General features: G+C 46.0%; 1 long non-coding RNA gene across 1 annotated transcript in view; it reads left to right on the top strand.

Annotated features, from left to right (window-relative positions):
• Window positions 1-8,616: 8,616 nt before the first annotated feature.
• Window positions 8,617-17,163, top strand: part of LOC109316147 — a 17,919-nt gene continuing 9,372 nt past the window's right edge. Inside the window, exon 1 of the long non-coding RNA XR_002102733.1 lies at window positions 8,617-8,709. This is a non-coding gene — a long non-coding RNA (uncharacterized LOC109316147). The remainder of the gene's footprint in view (window positions 8,710-17,163) is intronic.

Raw genomic sequence — 17,163 nt, 5'->3', positions numbered from 1 at the left:
GAGCTGGTGGTGGTTCCCCAGTTCTGGGCTCTCTTGAGCCCTCAGCAGCTGCTCCATGAAACTGACATGGACATTTATTTTCATTTAATTTAAAGTGAAACTGACGAGCATGTTAATTTCACTCAGCAGAGGCAGGGTCAGGGGAGATGCTGGGTTGACTGGAGGCTTTGGTTTGAAATTAAAATCAAAGTTTTAAAACCAACAGATGTTGCCTTTGAGCTGGGAACACTGTTCACGGGTGTTTAACCTTTCTTTCTCTGCTATCTTGCACAACATATGCACACACCTCTTGCCCTCCGAATAAAATTGGCTGAAAAACAAAGAGGGGCAGAGCAAGGTCATGCAACAAAGAGCTGCCATAACTGTTACATTTGGCTTCACAACTCACAATTATTTGGCTGACCCAAGTTTGTTTAATTTTGCTTTAGACAATGATCAAGTTTCCAAGGATTCGCAACTACCTCCATTTGCCCTTAGTGACACTCATGGCGGGTCACCTCCTCCCAGTTGAGAAACCCTGGGGCTCTGGAGCTTAAAAAAATGCAGAGTCATGTTCAAACTCTGTTCCCAGTTGACCCAAGTCTGAATTAATAAACTGAGTATGAACAACACAGTCTTTGGAGAGGATTGGATCAGGCCGCTTAAGGCATCTCTCTAATACCCAGCCCTAGAAATTACTTATCTAGGGACCTTAAGCAAGACAAACTTGTGCACCACTGCCAGGCACTGAAGTTCATTCTTCAGCATCATATCCTTGTACTGAAACTCAAAAAATGCTGAGCAGTCATAATGGTCAGAGAAGTCCGACCATGTTTGCCTGGAGCAATTAATTGCTTTATTCTAATTGAAAAACGCCGAGTGATCTTACTGGAAACAATGGAAAGATTGGTGTTAGTATTAGCCTTGAGTCAGGACTCAAGAATTTGGAGCTATATCATCATTATTAAATGCTATAAGAACAAAAAATATGTATTTTTCTTGAAAGCCCAGTCTCTACAACAGCAAGTGCCTGCCTATGGTAACTATTATACATTCTTATGCTTAAGATTGGACATCCTGCAAGGTCTACTAGTTAGGTCCATTCAGGCTTGCAATAAGGAGGACATTTTTAATATGGTAATTAACCCCTTGAACTGTGCTTAACTGGGATTCAGGGGAACCTATGGGCTGGGGGATTCTCCATCACAGTAAGTCAAAACCAGGCCCCTTTCTATAAAAATGATCTCCTTAAGCTGATGATTCATAGGGTTGATTCAATTGTTATTGGTTGGCTTCTATAAGCTGTTTTACAGTTGATTAAATGATGGCGATGTTCCCTTTTGGCCTTAATGTGGTCCATGAACAAATCTCTGCAGAGAGGCAGAAGCAATGTCTCCATAGGGCTTATAGCAGCTTGCATTTCTTGGTTCCTGCTTCAGTGCTTTGCCTCTATCCAAAGTTACACTCCAGTTACAATACACTGCAATATGCAACCTACTTTATACATGCCATAAGCACAGTAGGCCACAGTCAAAAAAACAATAGCACATTTTTCTTCAGACAGCAGCTCAGACTCAATTGATTTTGCAGTTTTTTAAATCATCGAACCACTGTACTTGAATTTCCTACCTTGAGGATTTTCATTCTGGCTTATGCCCTATGTGTCCTGCCATTGCCATGGCGATGGTCTGAGCTCTGTCAACATCCGCTTCTTTGACGTTAAGAAAGTAGAATTAGTCTTCCAGGATGCGCCCCTTGTCCGGTTATTCTGACATCCGGCTTCTGACAGCGCTCCATGCTGAATGCTGCAGAAGATGAAACAAAATAATCCCCTCCCTTACAATATAACCAGCAAATAGATGTCATTCCATGCTGTACATCCCAGCTGGATATACATTTCCTTTCTTGTTGCTGCAGACTGTATCTTGAGCCATGCGAGTTGATGATTCTTCTCTTAGTTACCACTGGTACAAGTGGCTATAGGTTATTTTATCCTTTTGAACAGTTTAGTACCAGCAGTTATCAAAAGAGCAATTGTAAAGGAGATGGAGATGGCTTTTTGTTTATGGTTGTAGGGGACAGAACTAAGAATAGTAAGTAGCTTCGGGCTATAGCACACAAAATTTAGGTTAGAGCTTAGGAAAAACTACCTGACCCTGAGGGTGGTCAAGCGTTGGGACAGGCTGCCTAGGGAAGCTGTAGTATCTCCATCCCTGAAAATTTTAGACAGACACTTGGCTGGGATGATTTAGTCAGGGACTATCCTGCCTTGAGTAGGAGGCTGGACTAGATGTCCTTGTGAGGTTCCTTCCAGCCCAACTTTCCATTGATTCTTTGAAAATTTGGGTCTAAATTACTTGCTTAAAGGCATACAGGGTCATTGGCAGACCTCAACTGCAATGGGCATAAAAGACCGATAGGAAGGTCATTGACAAGCTCTTATTTTAAAATAAAGAAAAGAAAAAAATCAACCTATTTTCTCTCTCTCTCCCCTTCCAGCTCCATCTGGATTTAGTTCATGCCTTCTACTTCTAGAGGGGGTTGTAGGATCAAATAAATTCAGGCATAATAACATAAGGCTGCTTTTGAAGACAGACTTCCTCTTTTGGGTTTCCAGATCAAGGCAGCTGTTAGCGGCATCCTTATTTAACCTTGGCCAGAGGCAAATAATGTGCAAATAACTGACAGTTTCAGGCCCTGACTGTTGACCTGGTTACTGACAAATCAGGCCAATTAACACCAGTGAATGTTAAATATAGGTTTCCTAATGAAACCCAACCAATCCCCCTCAGATGCTATTACCTTACTAGTTAAGTTTTTGAATTTAGATGGCAGAGAAATCAAGAAAGGTAAATAAGAGACCTGCTAGCATTGGGATTCAGTTGTATCTTTGTTTCTCTGCGTCTCATAAGGCCTGAGAAAGGCCTGTTTCCTTTCTCACTCTATCTCTGACTGGTAAAAGGATGTGACCCTCATGCTGAGGTGAATACAAAAGCTAACAGAGGTTGGTCCTTGCTGGGTTAAAACCCTTCCAGACAGGCTCTGAGATGTTGCCACCATGGCACTCAGCCCCACTGGCCATGAAGTTACCACTTTTAAAGAACTTTCCTATTGCTATAATTAAGTCTCACATAATGAGAGATTGGGTTTGGCACTGGGGGAAGGGAATGGAAGAATTCACTCATCAGGCCAAGCTGCTGTTCAGCAACAGGACGGCTTGAGTACTGGAGAAAGAAGCAGAGGATTCATGTAGCGGGAGGGAGCCCATCGCTCCTCCCCACTAGGGAACCACGTGCAAGCATCTTCCTTGGACCAGGCTTTATACCACAGAGCACTCTACACACACTGGCCACATGCCTTCAACAGCAGCGTCACAGGGCACTAAGGTGCCTGCTCCTCTTAGAGCAGAGATTGCCTGAGGATGGAACACAAAGAGCCAGATGAGAGCCCAGGTGCAGGTTGCCATGACAATTGGCTAGTGAGGGAATTGGCCACACCTGCACCAGGTTAGCTGGCTAGAAGAGGCAGGGCCCTAGGCCTATATAAACCCTAGGGCTGGGACCAGGCAGTTCAGTTCCCTGCCAGCAGCTGAAAGGGAGGGCTCAGAGATGCTACAGCCCCAGGAGCCCATAAGGTACCCTCGCCTACAAGCACCCACTATTAGAGAAGAAGTTTTACTCTTTTAAAGGGGCAGAGCATGCCTTGAACTTTGGGTTATGTTATAGCCCAGGAGCTCCTGTTTGATTGCTGTTTGTTTGCCGTCTGATAACACTGGTGGTTTGGATGAGGCTATCTGGGGAAGGAGGAGGCCTCACTGGGGGCCCACTGCAGTGTGGGGACCCTGGCACCAGAGAGGGCATGGCAGAGACAAGGCTGCAGAGAGCCCAGAGAGGACAATGTCAATGCCATTTGCAAGGCTTGGGGTGTGGTAAAGGGGCGGTTGGAGCCACACATATAGCCCATTAGGCTGGGGTGTCCCAGGACATCTATTTTGAAATGGGACCCACAAGGGGTCCGGGACCCACAGGGTTCAGCAAAGTCCATCGGGATCATGCTCAAGTAGGCTTAAAGGCAGCTTCCCTACTCATTACTGTTACATCAAGACGTGGCAGGCGAGGTTAGAGGGTGCCCAGAGGGCTGTATTGGCATAGTTGAGGGGCCTCAGGGGTAACACCGCCATCTTTGAGGATCCCGTCCTGTGACAAGTAGCTCTAAAGTAAGAGGGGAAGGATGCACCTAGGACATGATCCAGCTCTTCCAGAAGGCAATGGGATTTTTCATTGAATTCAATGTGCTCCTAAATTAGTCCCCCATGGAGGAAGGGGTCAGGTTTCCTGTTCATTTCATGGTAGCATCTCACACCTCTGCTGGGATCAGATCCTCAGCTGGTATGAACTGGGGAGGACAGTGAAGCTACAACACATTTTCCTCACATAGGGCACATCCACAGTGATCACATGGGTCTACATGCGATTGCCAGCTCCGTTACCATAGTGGTGTGCTCCCTGGATATAGCGTGTCACTACGGCAACATCTACCTGTGCTCCATGTGCATGGTGCAGTAACCACCTGTTACTGCACTGTGCTTTAGTGCTTCCTTCTAGAAGTACTGCAACACAGTGCCGTAGCAATGTTACCATATGGTGACATTTAGATGCGCCCATAGAGACCTGGCTCCCAAGGAAGAGAAGAGAAGCTAAGTTTCAGTTTGGGCTGCATTGTGGGAAAGAAAAATTGTTCTTAGTTCTGGAGCCCTTGAGAGATGTCTGGAAGAATTTGGGGACCTCTTTATTTACTATACAAATTGGATTCTGTTAGTCCCTTTTTCCTCCCCCCACTTTCTCCAAGCCAGAGGGGGGCCTAGTGGATTAAGTACTGGACTGGAACTCAGGAGATGCGTCTTCTGGCTCTGCTGGGTGACCTTCGCCAAGTCATATCATCTCATCTCTGTGCTTCAGTTATCCACACTTGTAACCATGACGTGAAGTTCCTTCTTTGCAAAATGCTTTGAGGTCTACTGACAGAGTGCCATGCAAGATCTGGATGCTATTGCGACTTATTATTAATCTGTGTGCATGATCAGGGGAGCATAAAGATTTCAACAAATATGTTGCCTCCGAGAAAGCTCCTTTCTGGCTGCTTCTCATGCTACTGCTATAAACACTAATTTCACCTATGCATGAAGACACTGGACAGTAGAATCCCATCAGCTGAACTGGAAAGCTCATAACCTTGCATGAGCTGGGGTGAAAATGAGCTTGTATTAACCTACCTGAGACTGGGAAGTCACAAAGTGCACTACATCCATCAATTAAATGCCCCTTTTCTTTTTCTGAGGGGCATACAGGGAAAATTAATCCATCTGCAAATGGAACACATGTATCTCCCTGTGTATCTGTTTATAAGGCCAAATCAGTCCTTGGAGCAATCTCATTGGACTGTCCCTGGCAGATGAAATTCATCCCCAGCACAACACATCCCTGGAGATGACTATACTTTGAGTCAACTCCATTGACTCATACCTTGTAGAGATTCATGCCTGATGTAATGCCAAGGCATAGAGCCCCTGAAAGCGTGCCCCCGCAATAGCTGGGACACATCATAAAGATGAAAACTGTAGGTACTGGAAAAACATCAGCTATACATTATACAATACAGAACCAGGATGACATCTGTGTGGGTTAGTGGGTGGGTGGATAGATAGATAGATAGATGACAGTAACATTCTCTGTGTGAGGATGACAGTGATCAAGATAAATAACAATGGATCTCTTAAAAGGTCGGAAACTTGTCTCTTAGAAAACAGGAAGAGATGGATGGATATTTATGGGGCTAGGTATTTATAGATGCTACAGCTGCCATTGCAAAGACTGACTATTTACATGAGATTTGACTGGGATTATCTGCCAGATTGATGCTGTGCCCGCAGTCCTGGGAGCTCGGCCTACAGTCTTGGCTCTAAAACACCATAACAGATGGGGAGAGCAGTGTCCCCTCTGCCTCTTCATGCACCAGGGTGCCTGCAAACAGGGGAAGCCATTTGCAGGCCAGTTCCTAGGCCAGTTCATGGGTAATAGCATAGCCTATTGCCATACAATGGTGGAGATGTGTCATACCCTGCAGCTTCCTGCATCGGCTCCAACTGGTGCTCCCTTCTCTTGCAGCACTGAGGTCTCTACCCAGATCAAACCCATGGTTTTGGTCTCCACCTAAAGGGAGTCCCTGGATTGGGTTGCGGGGGCTACCTGGCCCAGGAATGGGAGCTAACAACGGAACGGGAGCACAGTTTCCCCCATCTGTGGTGTATGCTCCTTAGTGAGGTTCTTGGAGTCATAGGTGACTGAGCTCCAGGCCCAGGTAGGCAGACTTCATGCCAACAGGGCCCACAAGCAGGAGATTGATGACTACTACAAGTCAGGCTCTTCTCCTGAAGAATGAAAAAAGAAGAGAAGAGAAGATAGAGGAGAAGGTGGCCAACAAGAAGGCTGGCTGAAAAGACCTACCTGGAAGACCGTTGTTTCAGGTTCCAGGACATGCAGGACTAGGACTAACCTCCCCTGGCACTGCACAACAGGTATGCTCCCCTCACCATGCATGAGGAGGCTCTGATGGAGACACTGGAGGAGGTAGGTAGTCAGCAAACTACCACCCCAAGAGGAGATGCAGGGGGGTGGTGGGGGGAGGGATTCACTCCTGAAGGGCACTGAGGGACCCATCTGCCATCTGAACCTCCCTGCCTCCCTGCGGCCCACATCTGGGATGTTGCAGAAAGGATCCCTAGGCTTATCTGGCCCTCTAACCACTACCCCATGCTCCTCATCCACATGGGCATAAATGACATGGCCAGGAGTAATCCAGAACAGGTCGTGAATGACAACTGGGCTCTGGGGGCTCGGCTCAAGGGGTCAGGGCATAGGTAGTCTTATCCTTTCCTCCTAGGTCTGTGGCCTTCAACCAGGAGCACAGAGGAAGTGTCAAAGAAATAAACCGATGATTCCAGTGGTGGTGCTATGGAGGGGGTTTCCATTTCTTTGACCATAGCACACATTTCACGGAGAGAGGACTCCTGGGAAGGGATGGCATCCCCCTCACATGGAGGGTAAGTCCCTGTTCTCGGCCAGGATGGCTGATCTTCTAGATAGGGCTTTAAACTCAGGTCACCGGGGGATGGGAAACACTGGCTGGACCATGCCTGGGGACTGGCACACAAGAAAGCTCTGAAGTTGGGGACACTAGGAGACCCACTCCTGCAAGAGCTAAGGGAATTGTTCTCCCTCAGCTGTGACAGGAAATCTAGGGTCTCAATAGGAGGACTCAGGTGCCTGTACACTAATGCTAGGAGCACGCAGGAGGACCTAGACCTCTTACTCTACAGTGGGCATTACAATTTACAGTAAAAGCTCTGTTATCCGGCATCCCCCATCACTGTGCCAGGGGACAGAGAGGGGGGCCACACGCAGGCTGCTTTTTCCCATCCAGGCTATTTGCCCTGGGTTGAAGAAGTGGCAAAGAAAAACTCAGCTTGTGGCAGCAAAACACGAAGTCCCCCAGAAGCGGTACTTCCAGTTTCGCTTTTGCCATGTCACTCGGATGCTGGTTAATAGAGTTTTCCAGTTTATAAAATGCTGGTTAATACAGGTTTTACTGCAGTAGGGATTACAGAGAGCTGGTGGGACTCCTCACATGATTGGAATGAGGCCATAGAAGGCTACACCCTGCACAGAAGGGCCTGAGTAGGGAAGAAAGATGGAGGTGTAGCTCTCTATACAAAGGAGTAATACAACTCCTCGGAGGCTGACATCAGCTCCAATGAAGAACAGCTTGAAACCCTCTGGATCAAACTATGGGGGTGGGGACAGGGGTGGTGAGAGAGACCTAAATGTAGGTGTGTACTACAGACCACCAAGCCAGGGGAGGAGCTCAATCTGGAGTTCTCTAGAGAACTGGCAGAAGCTGCATGCACATGGGACATGGTCATCATGGGCAACTTCAATTATCCAGACATCTCTTGGGAGGAGCATTTGGCTAAGTCAGATTGGTTGCGTTGCTTCCTGACCTGTATTGAAGAGCTCTACCCAACTCAGGAACTGCATAGGCCAACCAGAAGTAACGCTTCCCTAGACTTGCTCTTGGCCAAAGGAGATGATCTGATGAGCGGCTTGAATATAGAGGGTAGCCTGGGTGACAGCACGTTCACTGTCTGTCATCAGTTAGCAGGGTTGAAGTTTTGGACATCAAATAAGTGAATTTCAGGGCAATAAGTAGGGAAAGTGCTATGGGACTAGGGACCGAAGGTGAAAGGAGTGCATGAAGAGCAGTTGTTCCTTAAGGACATGATCCTTGAAGCACAAATGAAGTCCATTCCCATGTGAGGAAAGATAGCAGAAGGGCTGGGAAGCCCTTTTGGCTTAATAAGGATATCATGATCCTCTTGAAAAAGAAGAGGCATATAAACAATGGAAGCTTGGGACAGTCCTCAAGGAGGACTATATGACAATGGCCCGCACTTGTAGGGAGCAGATAAGAAAGGTTAAGGCAGTGACTGAATTTAAACTAGTAACAGAAATCAAAGACAATAAGAAGTCCTTCTTTAGACGTTTAGGGAACAAAAGGAAAACAAGTGGAAGCATAGGTCCATTGCTTAACTCAGGACAGCTGGTTACTGACACTTGGGAGAAAACTGAACTCCTGAATGATTACTTTGCTTTGGCATTTCACTGGACTAAGGTGGTCATTTTTACCATGCCCATTCTGAACCTTATCTAGTATGATTTTCCTCTTTCTACTGTAGATGTTGAGCTGGTGCATGTTCAGTTAGAAAAGTTAGACGTTTAAGTCAGCAGGACCAGATGAACTTCATCCGAGAGTGCTGAAGAAGCTGGCCGAAGTCATCGCGGGACCTTTGGCAAAACTCTTCCAACACTTGTGGTGCTTGGGGGAGGTCCCTGAAGACTGGAAGAGGGCCAATGTTGTGCCCATCTTCAAGAAGGGGAGGGGAGAGGACCTGGGCAACTGTAGGCCAATTAGCCTAATTTCTATCACAAGGAAAATCCTGAAAAAATTAATCAAGGGGAGTCTATGTGTAATAAGCTTACAGAAGGTATCTTCTCAACTTCAATGGAGTTAAGGAAATTAGTGGGAGAGGTGCTGGGGTCCTCAAGAGTAGGGGAACTCAGTGCGCAAGATGAGTGGTCGTTCCTTAAGGAGACGATACTCAGAGCCCAAGGGGTGACAATCCCAACAAGAAACAAGGGGGGCAGGAGTGCCCCAAAGCCTTCCTGGCTCACCAAGGGCATTCAGGAATGCCTGACTGCCAAAAAGGAGGTGTACACCTGGTGGAAGGGAGGGGCTATCACCAAAGAGGAGTATGCCTTCACTGCTCAGGTCTGTAGGAGGGGCGGTTAGAAAAGCTAAGGCAGATACAGAGCTAGGGCTAGCATCAAGGATCAAAGATAATAAAAAAAGTCCTTTTTTAAATATATAAGGAGAATGAAGAAGGCAGCAGGTAATGTGGGGTCCCTGCAGGCTATGCTTGACAATCTGGTGGTTGTACCAGAGAAAGCAGACCTCTTTAAAAAATTCTTCACCTCCATTGTTTTGTGCAGGGACCGGGACTCCCCGACTGAGATTCCAGATAGACTCAGGAGAAATGCTGTCAGGCCTAAGGTCGGGGAGGCCCAGGTTAGAGAGCTTCTGGAGGGGCTGGATGTGTTCAAATCAGCAGGTCCAGATGCTCTCCACCCCAGGGTGTTGAGGGAATTGGCAAGGGTTATTGCAGGGCCCCTGGCATGGCTTTACAAGCACTTGTGGTGCTCTGGCCAGGTGCCAGATGACTGGAAGAAAGCCAACGTGGTCTCCATCTTTAAAAAAAGGGAAGAGGGAGGACCCAGGCAACTATAGGCCCATTAGTCTTACTTCAATCCTAGGGAAACTGTTTGAGGAGGTTATCAAGCAGCACATCTGTGATGGCCAGCAACAGGGAAGATGCTCAAGGGCAACCAGCATGGTTTCTTTAGGGGCAGGGCCTGTCAGACCAACCTGATTGCCTTCTATGATCAGGTCACAAAAGCATTGGATGCAGGTGTCGCAGTGGATGTAGTCTTTGTGGACTTCAGCAAGGCCTTTGATACCATCTCCCACGCCATCCTCATTAAAAAACTAGGCGACTGTGGCATTGATGCCTACACAGTCAGATGGGTTGCAGATTGGCGGAAGGGTCGTACTCAGAGGGTGGTGGCGGACAGGTCTTTTTCAACCTGGAGGGAGGTGGGCAGCGGAGTCCCCCAGGGCTCAGTCCTTCGGCCCGTGCTGTTCAATCTCTTTATCAGCGATTTGTGTGCTGTGAGATTTGGCTCCAACCCCTCCTTTCATGTTGCAGCTGCATTTCCTCTACCTCACCTCTACCTTTTTAGGCTTTTGCTAACTCACCATCTCTTGTACATGTTCCCAGGAGGAACCAGCCAATATCCTGCAGCAAAACCAGCTGGCTGCTCTACAGGAGGACATGGCATCATCTGAACCACATGGCCGTGAAACTAACTGGTCAAGAGATCAGATCTTTGCCATTGCCACTAATGGAGGCCAGGGTTCTCCACCAAAGATGTTCTCCTGGAGAATCAGCGTCTTGTTCATTTATGCCAACCAGTGTTCATCTCTGTCCACCCATTGTGGAACTGAGGCAGTGGGCAAATACATCCCTAGCATAACTCCACTGACTTCCATAACGTCACTCAAGGATATGCTCCATTGCACCTTAATTCCCTTTTTAGGATCCATTGCCACCTTCTGCACTGCAACCACCATAGCAGCGGTCCATGGAAATGGGCCTGAGGCTCTGTACAGCTCCATCCCTGCTGATGTCTCTGCTCTGGGAGTCCCCATCATTGAAAAACCACCTCACTGGGGCACAAAAAGGCATGTCTACACTGTACCTGGGCTGTGGTAGCAAGCAGGGGTCAACCCCGAGATGGAAGCGATGTAGCCTGAAGGTGGCACTACTTTTGCGTTGGCCGTGTTAATTAGCTTTACCTTCCTTTGTGACCCTGCAGTTTGCAGACTGCCCCTTTCCTGAATCCCAAACCTTGGAACTGGAGAACCCGAAATGTATGGGTGGGTCCAAATTTTTTTTTTTTTGTGCAACTTGCACTCATCACTAATTATAATCATACTGTCACTGAACTACAAAGTTGGAACAAAACTCTGCGACTCCCAGGCGTTTTCGCTACTCGGCCAGAGAGAGTGCACAGGAGCTGCCATTCAGCCAGGGATGGCGGATGATAGGACAGAACGGGGACATCACCCCTGTACGGTGCCACTCCCATGGTCAGTGTTATAGGCCTTTCGCAAACGGATAACTTTCTTTTCTGCACCACTAATAAACGACCATGACAAAGTGGTAGCTGCACTCATGTATGAAGGGGCCCAGTCCTGGTCCTGAGAAGTGCAAGGGGGCTCGCATTCCTCATGGGAACCACAGTCATTCTGCAAGCTTAGCACCTTGTAGGATCAAGCCAACATTTCCAAGCTTGGGCTTGAGGTTCAGCAATCAGATGAAAGGGGTCTGATTTGCAGAGACACTGACCACCACTGCAGCCCCCAGTTCCAAGCACCTTTGTCTTGTCAGATCCCAGTAGTTTTAAGCTAGGGACACTGCCTTCTTGCTGGGGTGCGAAGGTGATACTGTGCTGTATTCCTGGGCATGACTGTATGCAAAACAATGAGGCTCCAGCAGATGGGCATTTCTTTCAGTTAGAAACCTAGGAGGATTGAACAAGGTGGCAGGACAGGGTGGCACCTTACCAACTAATTCAGAGGCAGGAGCTTTCATAGGCAACAGCTTACTTTATCAGATGCTCTGAACAGTCGGAGAGCAGGGGTATTAAGTAAAAAAGGACATTTAAATGCAAAGAATAAGGAAAGAGAAAGGAAATGAGGGGGCACTGCTGAGAGAGAGATGAAGGGGAATTGAAGAGAGATCCACATCTGTTTAAACGCGCAGCATAACTGTATTGAGGTTGCCCCATTCCCAGCTGCCTCCAGTAAAGCCAGGATCCCCAGCCACATTTGGGTGAATGGAGATTCAACTCCCCAGCTCCTGCCCTGGCAATTTCTGGCTATTTAAATGCTTTGCAGTCCTTTTCTCCTTCATTCTACAATGGGCTTACATCTCCTGGGCACTGGAAAGGGCAACTTAAAAGGGGGAGGAAGCCGCACCAATTTTAAAGCCCCTCCAACACTATCAAAGCCGCATAAAAAGGGACCTGACTCGAAATGTAAAGCAGACTCTGCTTGCTTTTTTTTTTTTTTTTTTTTAAATAAATGCAGGTATTTTGGATAAAATAATGGCACATTTTAATTTGTTTACATTTTTATGTATGTACGTTTACACATTTTACTGTGTAAATGTGCAAAGGGAATAATTCTTACATTTGCGACCCTGGATAAATGGCCTGGAAATAACAGGAAAGAGTGTAGATCATCTCAAAATTCACGTTAAAAAAAAAAACAAAAAACTCCGCCCCATTATAGTAGGTGACCGAAGCCCCCCAAATTCTGCTAGCTGTTAACAGTCTGCATTTAATTGCTGAACATGGCCAAATAAAATCATTGTGTCCTGAAAAGGGTTTCCCAGGATTTGATACGAACCGTGCAACTTAACGGCTGCTTGTCCTTCCCCTGCAGGGTTTATTCTGTGTTTGAACACAGCTTATTTGCCTTGCTCCATTACCTATGAGCTTCAACACGCCTGCAGTTTCCAATGCAAAGGCCAGATCCTCCCCTAACATAGGCTAGGCACAGCTCCCAAGACTTGAGTGCAAGTGGGGTCAGCCCCTCTACTAGTATAAAGCAGCAGAGCTCCATCCGGGTCAGTGCAATTGAGGGGATTTCTCGCAGCTGAGATCCAGTTGTCTGCATCAGGGAGTGATCCGCCTTGCAGCTTTCAGTGAGCTCACCAAAACCTGTGCTATCTACCTGTGCTGTACTTATCCAATACCTTCATTAGTGTATTGGATGCAAATCCCCCCTGCCTGCTACTTGACTTCACTTTGGTATGGCTACCTACATCTCCCATAGGGATTATGAGACTGATCAGCTATTTGCTTTAATGACTTGAATGTGCAAGCAGGAATCTCAAATCAAACCTCAGTCATCTGAGGACAAAGGGAAACACCGAGGGCAAGAGAAGTTTGTGGTTTGCCAAGGCGCAGTCTCTGCTGCCAGCAGAGCAGAGAGCTGCCTTACATAAGCGCAGCACGGCTGTGCAAGCAGGGTGAAAAACGTCATGCGCACACAAGGCAGGTTCAGCTACCGCAGCAGAGAGAGCGGATAAGGAACTAGAAGTTTCACTATCCAGCATTTTCCAAAGTGTTTCTTACTAAAACATTAACTGCACAAAGGTTGTCCTTAGATACATATTTTAAAAGCCAATTATATATCAAATGCAGTACATACGCGGTTTGCTGCAGTAATAGGAACAGAACAGTGTGATCTCCACTGTATTTCCCTGCATCCGAAATAAAATTAGATATCGACTTTTCCCCTGCATATTACAGTATTATTGCAATTTACAGAGTTAGAGAAAAATCATCTGTGCTGTGGTTTGCTCTTTTAGGCACCTGGCAGCATGTTTATTTGCAGTTTCCCTGTGTAGACAGTTAGCTAAACTCACGTGATCCGGGCCCCAAGTCAGTACCGCTTAGCTCTTACATAACTCATTTCAGCAGATCTCAATTTCACCAAGGTTGTCAATACTATTCATTTCACACATGGGGAAACTGAGGCACAGAGAAGCAACTTGTTCGTTGCAACTACTCTGCGAGTTGACAGAGACAGAACTAAAACCCAGATCTCTTAAGCTATTAAGCCAGTTATCAATCCACTGCTACACCACTCCTAATGAACGAGGATCTGCTTTTCTTTTTTGCAAGGATTCCAGCCTAAGGGAGTTGGGTGCTCAGCTGGACTCCTCATTCCTTCAGGTTTCTTTCAACATAAATAGCTTTCAGCCTAAATATCTTAATTCCTTTAAAAAAAAAAAAAAAAAAAAATTACCTGAAATTACCTGAGACGGGGTAGAGAGAGAGACTATAAATTGGATGTTTTCAGAGGGTAGAATTTAAGTGACTTAAGAGCACAATCCCCACTGAAAGACAAGCTCTGTGAAACCCAAATAAACCCAGGTGGTGCAATATCTAAGAATTTATTCACTGACTTCAGTTTTTAAAAATCAGAAAGAGTCATCTTTTCCTAGTGGTAATCATCATCTTTCCTTTTTTAACAGTGACTCTCAACCTTCAAGACACTAAAATATATACATATACATATGTATGTATGTGTGAGTGAGCGTGAGCATATAGGGCATTTGTTTCAATCAACGACATCAAAAGAATAAGCGTGGTTACTTCACCAGGGAGAGCACACTAATATTCTGCATGAGAGATGGAGATCAATATTCAAAAGGTTTCTTGGTATTTGGGGGATAGGTAGGAAATAGCACAGCACCTCTGCTCAGTCACAATCTGCATTCACCATCCATTCCAATATGTTATAACAGAGGTCTCAAAAAGAAACAGCTTTTTAGTCTCTCAGCATACATAGGATTTTTCATTGCTCTTATCCTAATGATACCCAAGAACTGTGCTGACTGATGGCGCTGTCTACTGTTTCTATGGCACATGCACTCAGCGACCCCATTGTGCCATGTACATTTATAAGAAGGGATGATCTCTACCCTGAGCCGTTTATGATCTAACTCTTGACCCTGGCAGATAAGTTATCTAAGGCCAGATGTGCATTTGCTATTTATAGCCGACATTTAGCATCTCTTTCTATTTCTACGTAGCTCTGTTGTTATGGCCTACGTTTCTGGAAAATATATTAGCTTAGTTGGAATTTATTTTTATATCCAGACTTATAATCTCCTTAGAGTTTTTAAACAGGAAGCATTTATAAAAGAACAGAGCTGTCCTTTACACAGCATCCACTGAGTGTGGGTTGGGCCACTGAGCTTGGAAACTTGAGCTCCCCAAAAGTAGGGAAAACTGAAGAAGATGGGGTCGTAACCAATAAGAAAAGCTGCTAGGATGCATTTGGGGTCTTTCTTCTCAACTGTTTGACCCTCAGTCCTCTACTGTTTGCTAAAAACTGATGGGTCTTGTTGGCGGTCCATGCAAGAGATCATGGTGCCAAGATCCCGTGGTCAAAGCAACCCATTCAACTCCATCAAAAACTATTTTCTGTATCTGGAACTTATTGGATTAGGCTGAGGGTCTTTCATGTGTAATCTAAAGCAAGCTTGCCCCTAACAGGCTGTCCTTGAACACCAAGTGGGCTCTATCTGGTGTTTCAATACTCTTCAAAAATACAGCTACACATTGGGGCTAATTCTGTATTCAGGAGTGGTGCAGCCATAGCTATGACCATCCTTCTCTAAAAATAAACCCCAGTTCTAAAATACCCAAGAAGTTATTAATTGACTTAAGCTCTGTGAAACTCTAAACACTGGTCTTTCAGTGGGGCTTGTGCTCCTAAGTCACTTAATTCCTTAAAAAAAAACAAAACAAAACCCAAAACAGCTTTTACCCTCTGAACACGTCACATTTATGGTCTCTCTCCACTCCATCCCAAGTCAATTAAAATATTTAGGCTGAGATCATAGAATCATAGAAAGTTAGGCTTGGAAGGGACCTCAGGAGATCACATATAGACCAACTCCCTGCTCAAAGCAAGGTCAGCCCCAGCTACATCTTCCCAGCTTTGTCTAGTTGGGCTTTGAAAAATCCCTGAGGTGTTGAACAGAAACCTGAAAAAGAGTGAAGGAGTCCAAATGAGCACCCAACTCCCTTAGGTTAAAATCTTTGGGCGGGGGGAATAATATATATATTATTTTATATATTTTTTTTTTCCTACCCATCCATCCATCTGCAGGATAGAGCATTCCAGGCAAGGAGAGAACAGAAATTTGAAGCAAAGCAGTGGAGACTTCGCATTTCTCCCAAGTGAGATCTTCCGAGAACAAAATATTTGAGTAGTGTGTGTGCATGTGCATGCACACTGCCATAGCTGTACTCTCGCACCATTTTCCGCTATTGTATGGGACCTGAACTCTTCACAGGATTTCTGTGATTACCAGTTTTGGAAGATTCTTCCTCAGAAGAAGTGGTAGGAAACGAGGATCTTGAATTCTGTCCTCAATAGTTACAGCGTGAAGCATAATTAAAAGTATAAAGCCTTAGGAGGACACAGGTTTGTTAGGATTATTGTGCTATGCAAATCAATATTTTCCCAGGTCTTTCCGAAGTCTTGGCATTTTTGGCTACCAGAATAGAAAGAGGTCTGGTGTTTTTTTCTGCTCCCCCACAATGCTGGCCCATAATACTGGTGTTAACCCAACACGTGTTCCTTCTCAGTTAAGGGATCTGCACCAGCGTCATTTTGAAGCAGCCTGCAGATCTCATGGAAAAAGCTGATTTCAAGGGAGAAATATGATCAGATATGGGCATTCGTGCAAGACTTCCATTCTCTGGTCGTAAAAGTCTTGTTTACCCTCCTAATCACTCGTTCTCCGATGGCTTCAGTAGGGTCAGCGTAATCCCATTGCGATTCCACAGATTTCTGGAGGGCTGTGCCTTTGACAAGGTGATTACAACCTGCCATTTGGATTGAGGAGTCTTTGCATATTTAAGTTAGCAGGGTGATACACCGTCCAAGGTTTTGCACAGTCCCTGCCATTCATACTTTCTGATTGCACATCATTATCCAAGTCCGATTTCGACCGTTGGATGCCAATAGGAAACCAATACAGCTAAAATGACACACAAAGCCAGTGATTACAGAAGTGCCCAGAGAGAGGAAACAAAAAAAAAAAACAAAAAACCACAGCATCTCTGCTCGTGACACCGGTGCAGGGAATTCAATGTGTGCTTCAGGCCCCAGGGTGTGACACTGCTGATGCACTTGAAGAGTCCTTTATCTTGCTACTCTTGCATCTACACTTTTAGGAGCCTTTCAGTGTACGTGAGCTCTCACACAGTCTGTTTGTTCACAGCTTATGGTAACGGAGGCTGCCTTCTGTCAGAATCAATTTATGGTGCATCCCGTAAAGAAGTACACCGACTCTATAGGGATGCTCGCCCCCTCCATGCCCTCATCGGGTCTTGGCAAATAATACTTTGAGAGGAAACC

Source organism: Crocodylus porosus, unplaced genomic scaffold, assembly GCF_001723895.1.
Source record: "Crocodylus porosus isolate Cpor-Errol unplaced genomic scaffold, CroPor_comp1, whole genome shotgun sequence".
In the NCBI taxonomy this organism is placed as follows: domain Eukaryota; kingdom Metazoa; phylum Chordata; order Crocodylia; family Crocodylidae; genus Crocodylus; species Crocodylus porosus.
This window is presented reverse-complemented; position numbering and strand designations above follow the sequence as displayed.